The 11643-nt window shown below is 29.6% G+C and overlaps 1 protein-coding gene across 1 annotated transcript in view; it reads left to right on the top strand.

Moving 5' to 3' along the window:
- The first annotated feature begins 892 nt into the window (after window positions 1-892).
- LOC106621045 (uncharacterized) overlaps window positions 893-11643 on the top strand; it is a 34287-nt gene continuing 23536 nt past the window's right edge. The window contains exon 1 of the mRNA XM_070105648.1: window positions 893-938. The gene's annotated coding sequence lies outside the window, so the exon portion shown is untranslated. The remainder of the gene's footprint in view (window positions 939-11643) is intronic.

Below are 11643 nucleotides of genomic sequence, written 5' to 3'. Positions count from 1 at the left end.
GATTTTTAGTAGTCATAGCAAAGTTCTCCAAAATGTTAGCCAACAGGAATATTATTAGAAATATTATTTTTTTTGTAATATTATAAAATAATTTTTATGAGCGCCTTAGCATAAAGTTAAAGCATTAATTTCAAATAACTACATATTTGAGTCTGTTAATGTTACCACTTTAACTTTCATGGAAATTTTTTCTAAACTGATGGAATTTTCATGCTCATTTACTCACTGCTGTTTGTGAAATTGATCAATCAGTGTAAACTATATTAATGTTTTGAAACAGTAGAGTAGTGTTTGAAGTCCTGAGTATATAAAATAATAAATACTGATCAACTCTTCTACTCTTTGGAGCAATTTTTGTTAATAAGAGTAATTTTATTTTAAAAAAATCTGCTAAGACCATCTTAAGCTTATAGTGAAAACATATTTTAGCCGCGCTTTTCAAAAAATTTGTTTGAACAGCTGACCTGTGGATATGTTTTATATTCAGTAGATAACAAAAATAGACTAACGTGAGGATATTCGACTCCTTGAGTTGAATTTTTTTTACTTTTTAGTGCTCTGCAAATATTTTTGTTGACCATATTTAGCTAATATTTGTAACAAAACTAAAATTATTGACAAAAATGTGTTTACCTGATTTTTTTACATGCCTATTCAATTAATCAATTTTCTATGTTTTCTACTAAAATTTACGTGGCACAAATAAGTATCGTTTTAAAAAATGTATATTTTGTTTCCTCCTAAATAATATGAACTCTATCAAATTAATTTACTATAGAAATTGTTTTACTTCAGGAAATCTTTTAAAATAGTATGCATATAATTTTTCATATATTTGTAAAAATTTTAAAAGTTAATAATAAAACTAATTTATGCCTTTTTCTTTATTTGCAGGTTTGGATATTAATTATAGCAACAAATAAGCATACTTAGAAAAGGTAATATATAATTTGCTTTATTGATTTTAATTTTATTTTATTAAATTTTGACACACAAAGGCTTTGAAAAACTCCATATATATAGATATAAAAAAATTTAATTTATTTGAACACAAAAGAATTATGTTCGCTTATAGCATTAGATTTTGCTTATAAGAGTTGTACCTGTATGAAGGCAAAACATATTTAAAAGTATTCAGGCATAAGAATCTTATTTTTATTTTCAATACGTTGAAAAATATTAATCAAATATTGTATGCAAAGTAGATTTCGAACATTTATGCAATTAAAAAGCTTGCACATTCTAGAAGTAACCATCTCTAGACGACCAGCGCTCACACAGTCTTTACTTCGTTGGTGGTCAGTGGCGCTATACTCATTAATAAGAGTTTACACAGCTGTCAGTTTGCGATTTATGTGTGAAATAACAGAAATACCTCGTCATGGCGTTTTGTAGCAATTAACATAAATATGCAGTGTACTGCTTTTGGTGAAATGCAAAAAAAAAGAAAACAAATAAGTAGAAGAAAAAGTTTAAAATTTCACTAAAAATCTAATTCTAGTACAAGCGCACTAATAACGGTCATTGTTTAGCTAAACCACAGCAATTTAAGTGATTATGTTCTATTCTAATAAGCAGCGCCACGTTTACATTGCGCGCTGAGGCGTGCGAACCAACCAGTGAGCGCCGAAATAAAAGACTTAAGCAACGAACGCGCGCATACAAAGTCATTGACCAAACAGTAGTGATGGCTATAATATTTCATTTAGTACATTAATTTCTTTGTATGTGTGTGTCTGTTTGTTTGCGCGCAACTAACCAAGCGTAACGAAGTCAGCTAACCACCAATTAAATAAATTAGGTTTGACTTTTTATGTGCCACAAGAAAAAGTGTATGCACACACAAAGAAAAAACAAAACAAACATACACAAATAATATCAACTAATAGTTAAAGTGTTGTTAGAATATGATTTTTGCACTAAGGAAAATTTGAGTAGGCATGAACTGCGAACGATGCGAGTAATTTATGTGCAACAGTTGACCCATTAATCTAATTTTCTTGTTGCGATTTTATAAACTCGATGGTGGCAAATCAAAAATACGCGCTTACAAACAAATACACACACATAGCTGAACGAGTTCGTATGCGCAACGAGTGCGCGCTTAGGCATTTTATATGCAAATAATTAAGTGCTGCAAAGCCATGCGTTCAATTTGAAGTGATAAATTGGAGAGAAAATTAACAGCTTTGTGGCATTATGTGATTGATGGCTCTTTCCTAAATGGTATTAATTGTGGTAAGCACACGGAACGCGTTAAATATGTGTAAAATAAAATAAAATATATTTGTGCGCACAGATCTGTCACTTTCACAAGCGCAACAGCTGCGTTATGCTTTGCTAAGCTATGTAGCTTATATTTTCCTCTTCTCGCTGTAATTATTTCATTTATGAAAATCTGTCGCTTTGTTGTGTTGTACATGTGTACACCTGCAGATTTGCTTGATCATTTATCAGCGCTGGCAATCAATGCATTTGCTTAAGTGAATGAAAGCCAAAACAAAACCATACAGTGACACATGTGATTACACAGACACACAAGCTTCCGCGCAGGTTTTTGCAATAATTTTTATTTGTGTATGTGTGTATGCGTGGTATTAAGTCAAAATGAATTAATGACTTGGACGGGAAAGTGATAAACAATTACACGCAATAACAACAATGAAATGTCTTATTTAATTGTTTGAAATATTTATTAATTTCTATGCGCGGTTGAAATGGAAAGTCGTCTTTATATAATTTTTTAGCAAATTATATATGTAGGTATATTTTAAAATATGTAATTCGAATTACCTATTACCGTATCGAAATCGTACTATTGTCATGATTGTCACTTTTTCTATGTCCCTTAAACTTGGGATTACCAGCATTATAATCTTGATCATTACCATTACATATTAAAATACCATTACCATTTTTTCGGTTATTGTTACACAAATATTAGTATGCATGTCATCAGTTTTTCTGCAAACCTTACCACAGTTACTATAAATACAATTATCATTACTTTTGCGCTTCCTCTACGTCCGTTGAACTTAGGATTACCAGTAATGTAATTGTGAATTACCATTACATATTAAAATTTCATTAGCTTTACTTTGTTGACTATTGTTACACAAAAAATATTGGAAAAAATATCATTTTAATTTATGTTAAGCTTAGCGGGACTACTACAAATACTATTACCATTACTTTCTTTATTACCATAATTGTCACAATTGGCACCTACATTAACTTTTTGTATACTGTCAACACAAATATTTACCTTTATTACTATCAATACCGTTTGCATTACCAGTATAATTATTAGTAGCATTACCAAATTATTACCATGTGAATACCATTACTATAATCTTAACAATTTTTTATTATCACTAAAAATATTCCCATTTAGTACCGCTGTTACAATTATCATTACCATATAAACATTTAAATTACCAATACCAATACAATTACCATTAGGATTACTAATTCAATGCTGATTTGTTATTTAAGCTGAAAAAAATATTGCAAATTTACTGTTGAAAATGTTAGTACACACAAAAAGTATTACTCACAATTTTTTATAATCATTATTTTTCACTCCTCCAATTATGCTTTCATTATACCATGCATCACCTCTTCTCTGTGTTGAATATCACACAAATCCAAGCCTTTTACTCAAAAGCCAAGCTGATCTGTTTCTCCAACGCAAATGTTCACTTTCATGTTGAATTCATCAGATTTTGTTTATGTTCATCAGGTTGTGATGGTAATAAAACGCCTGCAATTATACACACATACACACATAAAACTGAGCATATAAATTAAAAGCGACAGATATAATCTTTCTGTGTTTTATTATGTGTTAATTAAAAACGCAACAACTGAAGCTATAAAGCATCTTTAAAGCCACTACTCAGTTAATGTTTTACTTATCTATGAATATGTATGTATGTGTGTGTGTTTGTGCATACAATTTCACTGCTAATAACCAATTGAAATGCCGTAAAACTGTAGCATGAAAACGAAAGTTTTTTACAGTTTCATGACAAAAGCATTAGTCCATCGTATAAATAAATTAAATATTTTATGCATTCTTTGTAATAATTTATTCATAGTCATTTTGTTGCTAATGAACTTCAAGCAATTTCTTAACAAAAGAAATTAGTGAAATAATGGAAACTAATCAAAAATATTGTCAGATATTACTCAGCCTCAATCTGAAAGCGCAACATTGTTGTGTAAATTAAATTTTAAACCTCATATGTGCAAGGTACAATTCAAAAGTTCCAGGACTTTTTAAACAACGCGGCTTCAAGTGGCGCCATCTGTCTGAAATTATTATCCCTCAATTGTGTATTCTTCAGTGAGATATCGCGCTACATGTGACATTACATTTTTAGTGTCGGTCGGAAAATGAGCATCAAATAAAGAGCCAACATTAAGTTTTGTTTTAAACTTGGTAAAACTTTTACCAAAACTCATCAAATGCTGAAACAAGTTTATGGCGATGATTGTCTATCCCGTAGCCGTATTCGCGGGTGGATTAAACGTTTTCAAGAGGGACGGGAGGACTTGGAAGAAGACGAACGTTCGAACCGGCCATGTTGTGAACGAAAAAAACACGGAAATTGTGCGTGAATTCATTAAAAAAGAGCCGAAATCATCGCTTAAAGATATGGAATCGGAATTATCAATATCCACAGCGTCGATTTATCGTATTTTGACAGAAAATTTGGGCCTCAAAAAGGTTTGTGCTCGATTTGTCCCGCACACTTTGAAACAACACGAAAAAGACCTCAGAGTTCGACACTCACAACAGATTTTTTGACCAAAAATCGCATTCATATCATCAACCATTCACCCTATTCGCCTGATATGGCACCTTGCAATTTTTATTTGTTCGGAAAACTACATTTGGCGATGAAAGGAAACCGCTATGCTGACGTTGATGCCATCCAAAAGGCGACGACCACCATCCTCAACGCTATACCGACAAATGACCTAAAAAAAAGTCATTCGATAACCTTCTTGAACGTGCAAAACGTTGTTCTCATGCGGAAGGAGACTATTTTGAATTCGACCAATAAATTTTTCAAAAAAAGAAAAAATAATATTCGTTTTTTAATAAAATACCTGAAACTTTTGAATTGCACCTTGTATGTATAACGGAAAAATTAACTGCCTTATAACTTCGTGTGTCAAGTTTAACTTTAAACATTTCTTGGTTGTTGTTGCCATAATTTACAAATGGAAACATGTTGGCCTTGAGTCAAGTGATAAGGCTTTTGCTTAACAGCTTGTCTTTGTTATTTGAAAAACTTATTATGTTAGTTAGCATCAATTTGCATTACAAAAAGAAAATTTTCCAGAGGAATGTCAATAAAAGAGAAGCAGAAATATGTATTTGTATATTTTACCGTTATTAGTCAATAATTCATATTCAATTATTCACCACTTAAAAAAAAATTAAATGATATCTGAATTAAAGTAGTGTAATGAGTTGAAAGTTTTTAACATTTTCTATATATTTCTTAAAAAAAAATTAAAATGAATTACAACCTACAAAAGCGGCAACTCCGTTTCAACATTTCTTATATTTTAAACAATTTTTGAAAAAATAGTATTATTGTATTATGTGAAGTACTTTCCTTAAAATAAATAATTTGTAATTCATATTACTTCAATTAATTTCTTGATATTATTAAAAATTTATTTCCAGATTTTACAAATTTGGCAACTCTGTGCCAATAACAACTTCAAAAAATCACTTCAAATTCCATACCAACACATTTGCAAGTCATAATCGACTGTAAAAAATTTTAAATAAAAACAGGTGGTAACTCCATAAATCAATTTAAAGCATTTCTTCAAGTAATTGAGAAAGGCATTTGCTTTTCAAGGTTTTTATATTGCGGCGAAACACAAATTTCTCACTGATTGCTATGCGAATATTGAACAGTTTTGCGCTGAAATATTTGAAAAGCCATTTTTTTATGCGCCCAACGCCTTCAGCTATGCGGCTGATAACTGTAGCTGAGTGTGAGAAGTCATCCAATCGGCCAAAATGCTGCTAATTCATTGCTAGATACTAACTGTAACTGGCGCTGTAAATAAGCGCTGCCAATAACATTTTTATGCTGTTAAGCAAATGCTGGCGGAGCATGTACAAAGCTTAAAAAACAAATAAAAGCAAAAATAAATGAAAGCAAAAACAAAAAGCCAAAACATTACGAAAACAGCAAATACTGTTACACAAGTCCCTAAAAGGCAGCAACTTACAACACTGTTACATTTGCGCGAGTATAATAACATTGCCGCGAGCTGCCAATTTTTCTGTTTCAATTTTTTGTTCTTTGCATTTTTGCTGCTACCACAACAACAATAACTTGTGCACCGGCTTTATTTACGATGTGATTAGGTGTTGAAGTTATTGTTTTTGATCAAATAGAAAACGGTAACTCAATTCATTGCCATGCACTTTGCGCTTGATTCATTTTTAATGGTGTGCCAACAATAACAAAAACACAAGGCGTTGCTAAAAAAAATTGCTCTTGCCATATTTGTGGATTGGTGGAAATTGAATTCGCCGGCAATACAATTCAATTGTGAATTGTGGCAAGCAGTCAATTGCCAGCGTTACTTATGCTCTGTTTATTCTTCTTCTTCCTATTCACCTTTTTAATATTATTGCTTTGGCAAATTTACAATAGGAATGGCGGCGATATTGTGCCGACTCACGGCAATGGCAAAAGCAAATGACGGCCGCGGAAAATTCGCATTTCATTTGATTGCTCCAAATCACGTATCCTGCGCTTACGACGCTCGTTCGCTGCACGCGGTTCGTCGATGCGATTTACGCTATCTTTTCTTTTTTTTTCATAAATAGTTTTTAGTGGTTTGCCTTCTTGGTTGCTTGTGAAGTGCGTTTAATCCGCCATTTGATGCAATGCGGAAGTCATTTTCCACACTTTGTCCTGTTTACTTTGCATTTATTACCTGCCTCATATCAAAATTTACACCGCTCAAATATTCGCTGACAGTTAGATGAAGTTGTTCGGCTTGTTCGCTGGTTTAATGGCTTTAATCACGTGCACTTGTACCTCGCACTCGGCCGTATGATCCGTGCTAAATATGATTGTTGACGGCTTGTGGCGCTGATTGACAGTTCTTACCGTGGCACATGTAAAGTGATATAACATATGTATATGTGTGTATATAGTGCAAAAGCGTTATGATATAAATACATATAAAAAAATTTTAAACTTTTTTCTCTTCTCTTTACGCTGATTAGGATAAACTATTTAGTGTTGGTCAATCAAATTGAGTCTATCATTAACGTAAGCTAACGATAACTGTAGTAAATTTAGTGATTTACGATTTAGAGCCTTTGAAGCTATGATAGTTTAGTAAATTTTGTAAAATACAGATAATGGCCTTCCGTCTCTCACAACATTTTATAAGAAAATACAAAGCTAAAAAATTTATCTTCTGTGGCTATGAGGCTGTCAGAGGCATAACTAGTGTTGTCGTTTTAAAACAAGCAATCTGTAGGAATTCTTTAAAGAAGAGTACCGCATGAAATGTTTTGAAAACTTCAGATCCTAAATTGCAGTAATTGTAGACTTCACTGTGGTTAAAAAAAAACATTAAAAAAATTTTAAAATAAAAAATTTTGCAAAATGGCAGACTTTGAAAGAAAGGTGAATGTTTGCTCAAAAATAAAATGATTTTTATGCGCAAACAAAAAAAATGTAATCCCCAAAATCCTCAAAAAAATTTTGAAAAATTTAAGAGAAAACTTCTAATCTCAACATAATCAATTAAAAAATTAAATTTTCACTTCTTAATTTTTTATCCTAAACATTTTGAATTAAAGAATGAAAATTTAATTTTTAATACCAACAACAATATTTTATTTACCATTTATTTTTAATCCCATTAGCAACACTGGCTACAACTGCAGTCAATATGAAATATTCAATAAAATTTTGTATGATTTTTTTTAATATAAAATATACCACTAAAATATGCAAAACCAAAAAAAATTAATTTTTTTCGAATTTTCGCACTAAGAACTTACCTTACAAGAGTGTAATATTCATTAACGATTTGTTTATTTAGGAATTATTTCACATTGAAAAAAAGTTATAATATTAAAATAAATTTTAAAAATCTTGCATCTAAAATAAAACGACAAATGAAAGGTATTATAAAATCATTGTTTGTGATTTTGTAAACTTCTGAATATGTTATGCTTATTCTTCTAGGAAATTACATAATCTGCTAATTAGAAAATGAAACATCGTACAAACCAAGTAAAGCATCGCTTTGAAGTACTCAGTTCGAAAATGTGATGCTTTTTTTTTATTTGCACTACAAATACAACAAATAAAATATATATTACACTTTCTGCTAATATTTGTATGTAGCTCATTAATTTTATCCATCTTACTCAATAATTTGCACTCAGTTCCTAAAATCGAAAATATTTAGCAATTAATTTTTGAATTTTTTTAAATAATGTTAATAAATGTTAATAAAAGAATTTTCAAGAAGCGATAATTAATATTTATTTGAAAACATTTAGGTGACCGAATAGATTGTGTTTTCGAATGATTTATTCTTCTTTTCTAAATTCTTTATATTTGTTTGAAATAATAAAAAAACAAGCCACAAGGATATAATTATAAAATTATACACTAAGCAGATAAACTAAAAAAAATGCTTTAATATCGAAATGCCAGAGAGCTAATCGTTCTCGATGGACTGGTAAATAATAAAATTAATATTTTTTTTCTGTTCACACTACGTTTTTATAAATAATATTACTGCTACTATTAACACCTCGATGATCTGTATGGAGTATTAGTCTGTTAGTTGACCTAAAAGCAAATAATTTGAAAAAATATTTAAATTATTTTATGATTACTATTTTTATAATTTATTAAAAAATTTACTTAAATTATATAAGATGTAACATAATCTCCTTCTATAATTATATAAATAGGCGATTTGCGAATACACATATAAGCAACCATAAAATTGCAGCATTATCAATTCTGCATTATACCGCCACAAATTGCGTAATAAGCTTATTAACTGTAAATAAAATACGCATAATAGTTCTTGTGCCATAACAACAAACGATTACGAGGCATATGCTGGATTAAAATAACAGCAGGAAATACAAAGAGCATAAAAATACAAAGTTTAGTAGAAAGAATAAATAAACTAGTTCTAAGCAAGAAGCAATGAACACACACATACATATATGTATACATATATACATACAGACATACGAGAAATTCGAGCGATTTATTTGCGGTATAGATTTGCTTTGCGCGCATAAATGCCTAGAATGTTGTTTTAAATCACATACACACACACACACACACATGAATGCCGAGTGGTTGATTGTGTTCCTCTTTCGTCGGCTGGCTTGATTAGTCGCGTAATGAGACATTTACATACATAGACTGGTTCTCGAGCAGCCACAGGCGTGAAATACTCGCAAATTGCAAGCGAAGCGAAATTATGGCCTGGCTGCCACTGCACATAAACAGCTAGTCACATACACAAACACACAAACACATGCAGAGTTAGCGTCTGTTGTGTATCAGATTCTAAACAATTATCGGCGAACGGCATTCAAGCGTTAAATGAGACAATTATGCCATACCGTTGAGTGTTGTATTAATTTTTTGAAATTGTCTATTGCATAACCGTTATTGCGAAATTGGCGCAATTGCATTTCGCTGTATATTACGAGTGGCACGAAGTGCTGTGGAATGACGTTTACATTGAATAAGAATGAAACGCTTAAGGAAATAACGATTTTACAGCGACACACAGTTGACGATGTCTGCATTTTATGCGCTTTTATAACGGAAGTCGTAAAAGTAGAGGAGTTTTGATTGTTGAAATTATTGTATAATAAATATTTTTTTTAAATCTTTTTTTTTTTAATAAAATTACTTTTAATGATTTTAAGCTTTAGATTATATTCGTCTACTTTATTTTTGTTATAAATATTTAAATTAATTTAAAAAACTGTCATGAGCCATACAAAAATAGGTATACAATTTCTTACTAAATTTTGATTATTAAATTATTTAAAAAAAAAAAAAAGATCACAAATAATCAAAATTATAACAAACATTATTTAGATTAAAAATATTGGGCAACATTTGTATGAAAATTTTTTTTTAAAAATATAATAATTTTTTTCTAACTACGTAGAATTTTTTGACGTATATTTTTTTTATAATCTAAAATAATCATATTTTGCAAATTTTGGCATGTAAACATTTGGTATTTTTGATTATCAATTTTATTTTTATTAATTTTTTCTTGCACTTTTTTAATGGAATATAATTTGGTATTTTGTTGCTTATTTTTTTATAATTTAATATAATCATATTCTGCTCATTTTTGCATCCTAACCATTGGAATTTTCGTTTACCCCAAATTTGGTTTTAAAAGACTTAAGCTACAAACTCGTTGTGTATTGTTTCACTCAACGATATTAATGTTACGCTAAAAAAGATGAATTTAGCTGCAGAGCAACATATTATGTATCTTATGATTGCACATACAGAAAAGTATAATACTTTTCTGAGAACACTTTGGTTTAAATATCCAAAAAAAAAAAAGAAGATTATTCTAAAAGGAAAATTAAAAAATATTAATAAAAAATATATCATACGCATTCCTAAATGCTGTTTTACATGCGATTTAATTACCCATTTTATTAATTAGCCGGCATTTAAGCTCTCATACCCGCATAAGCCCTGTATTGGCGCCTTTTTACTACCGTCATAAATGTTCGGTTATGTTTTTGTGTGGAGTGTTATCAGTTAAGTGAATAATTAGTTGTTTAATGTTTGTGAGAACTGATGTAGCTGCAATGATATGTAGAAACTGACTCATATTTTATAACTTCTTTTTATTGATGAGTTGCAAATTTTGTTTGTTATTGCTTATGCTATAATAATAAAAAAGTAAAAAGTTATCATTGCTTATAAGTGCATGGATATACTTTTAAAATTGTTAAAACTAAAACAAACACAAATTAAATTTTTTTAAAAGGGAAATCAGTTTCAAAATAAATTAAACTTCAAATGATAACAACTATTCTTATTAGAATTAAATTTTCAAAATTCTGTCAAATAAAATTTAATATTGTGTAAGAAAAATAATTAAGAGATTAATGAAATATATCGAACCTTGAAATTTTCAAAAAGAAAACTTTAAGGAAGAAAACAACAAAAAAGCCTATCAATGAAAAAAAAAATAATAATTAAAATTAATTGATTGCCTAAAATAAAAAATAAAAAATTTTTTCAAAATTTTTGAGTTTTATATATTTACATATGCTTTGTCCATATATCAAGTAGTAGAAATAAAATTATGCAAGTCATAAGTTATTAAATCTGTCAATACTTAGGGACTTAAAAATTGGTTATATGATGAACCTATAGATAAAAATACAACACACGAATTAAATCCCAATTTAAAATAGAAGTTAAATTTTGAATAAACCTTAAAAACTACAGACGCAATAGTTCCTGTTATGAAACTTTATGGCAATCAAGCACATTTAATCAAATTTTAATGATTTTATATACGTCATACATATTTCTCACATATATGGAATTA

This window comes from Bactrocera oleae, chromosome 2 (assembly GCF_042242935.1).
Source record: "Bactrocera oleae isolate idBacOlea1 chromosome 2, idBacOlea1, whole genome shotgun sequence".
In the NCBI taxonomy this organism is placed as follows: Eukaryota; Metazoa; Arthropoda; class Insecta; order Diptera; family Tephritidae; genus Bactrocera; species Bactrocera oleae.
Note: the sequence above shows the minus strand (reverse complement) of the source record. Positions and strands in the feature narration are given on the sequence as shown.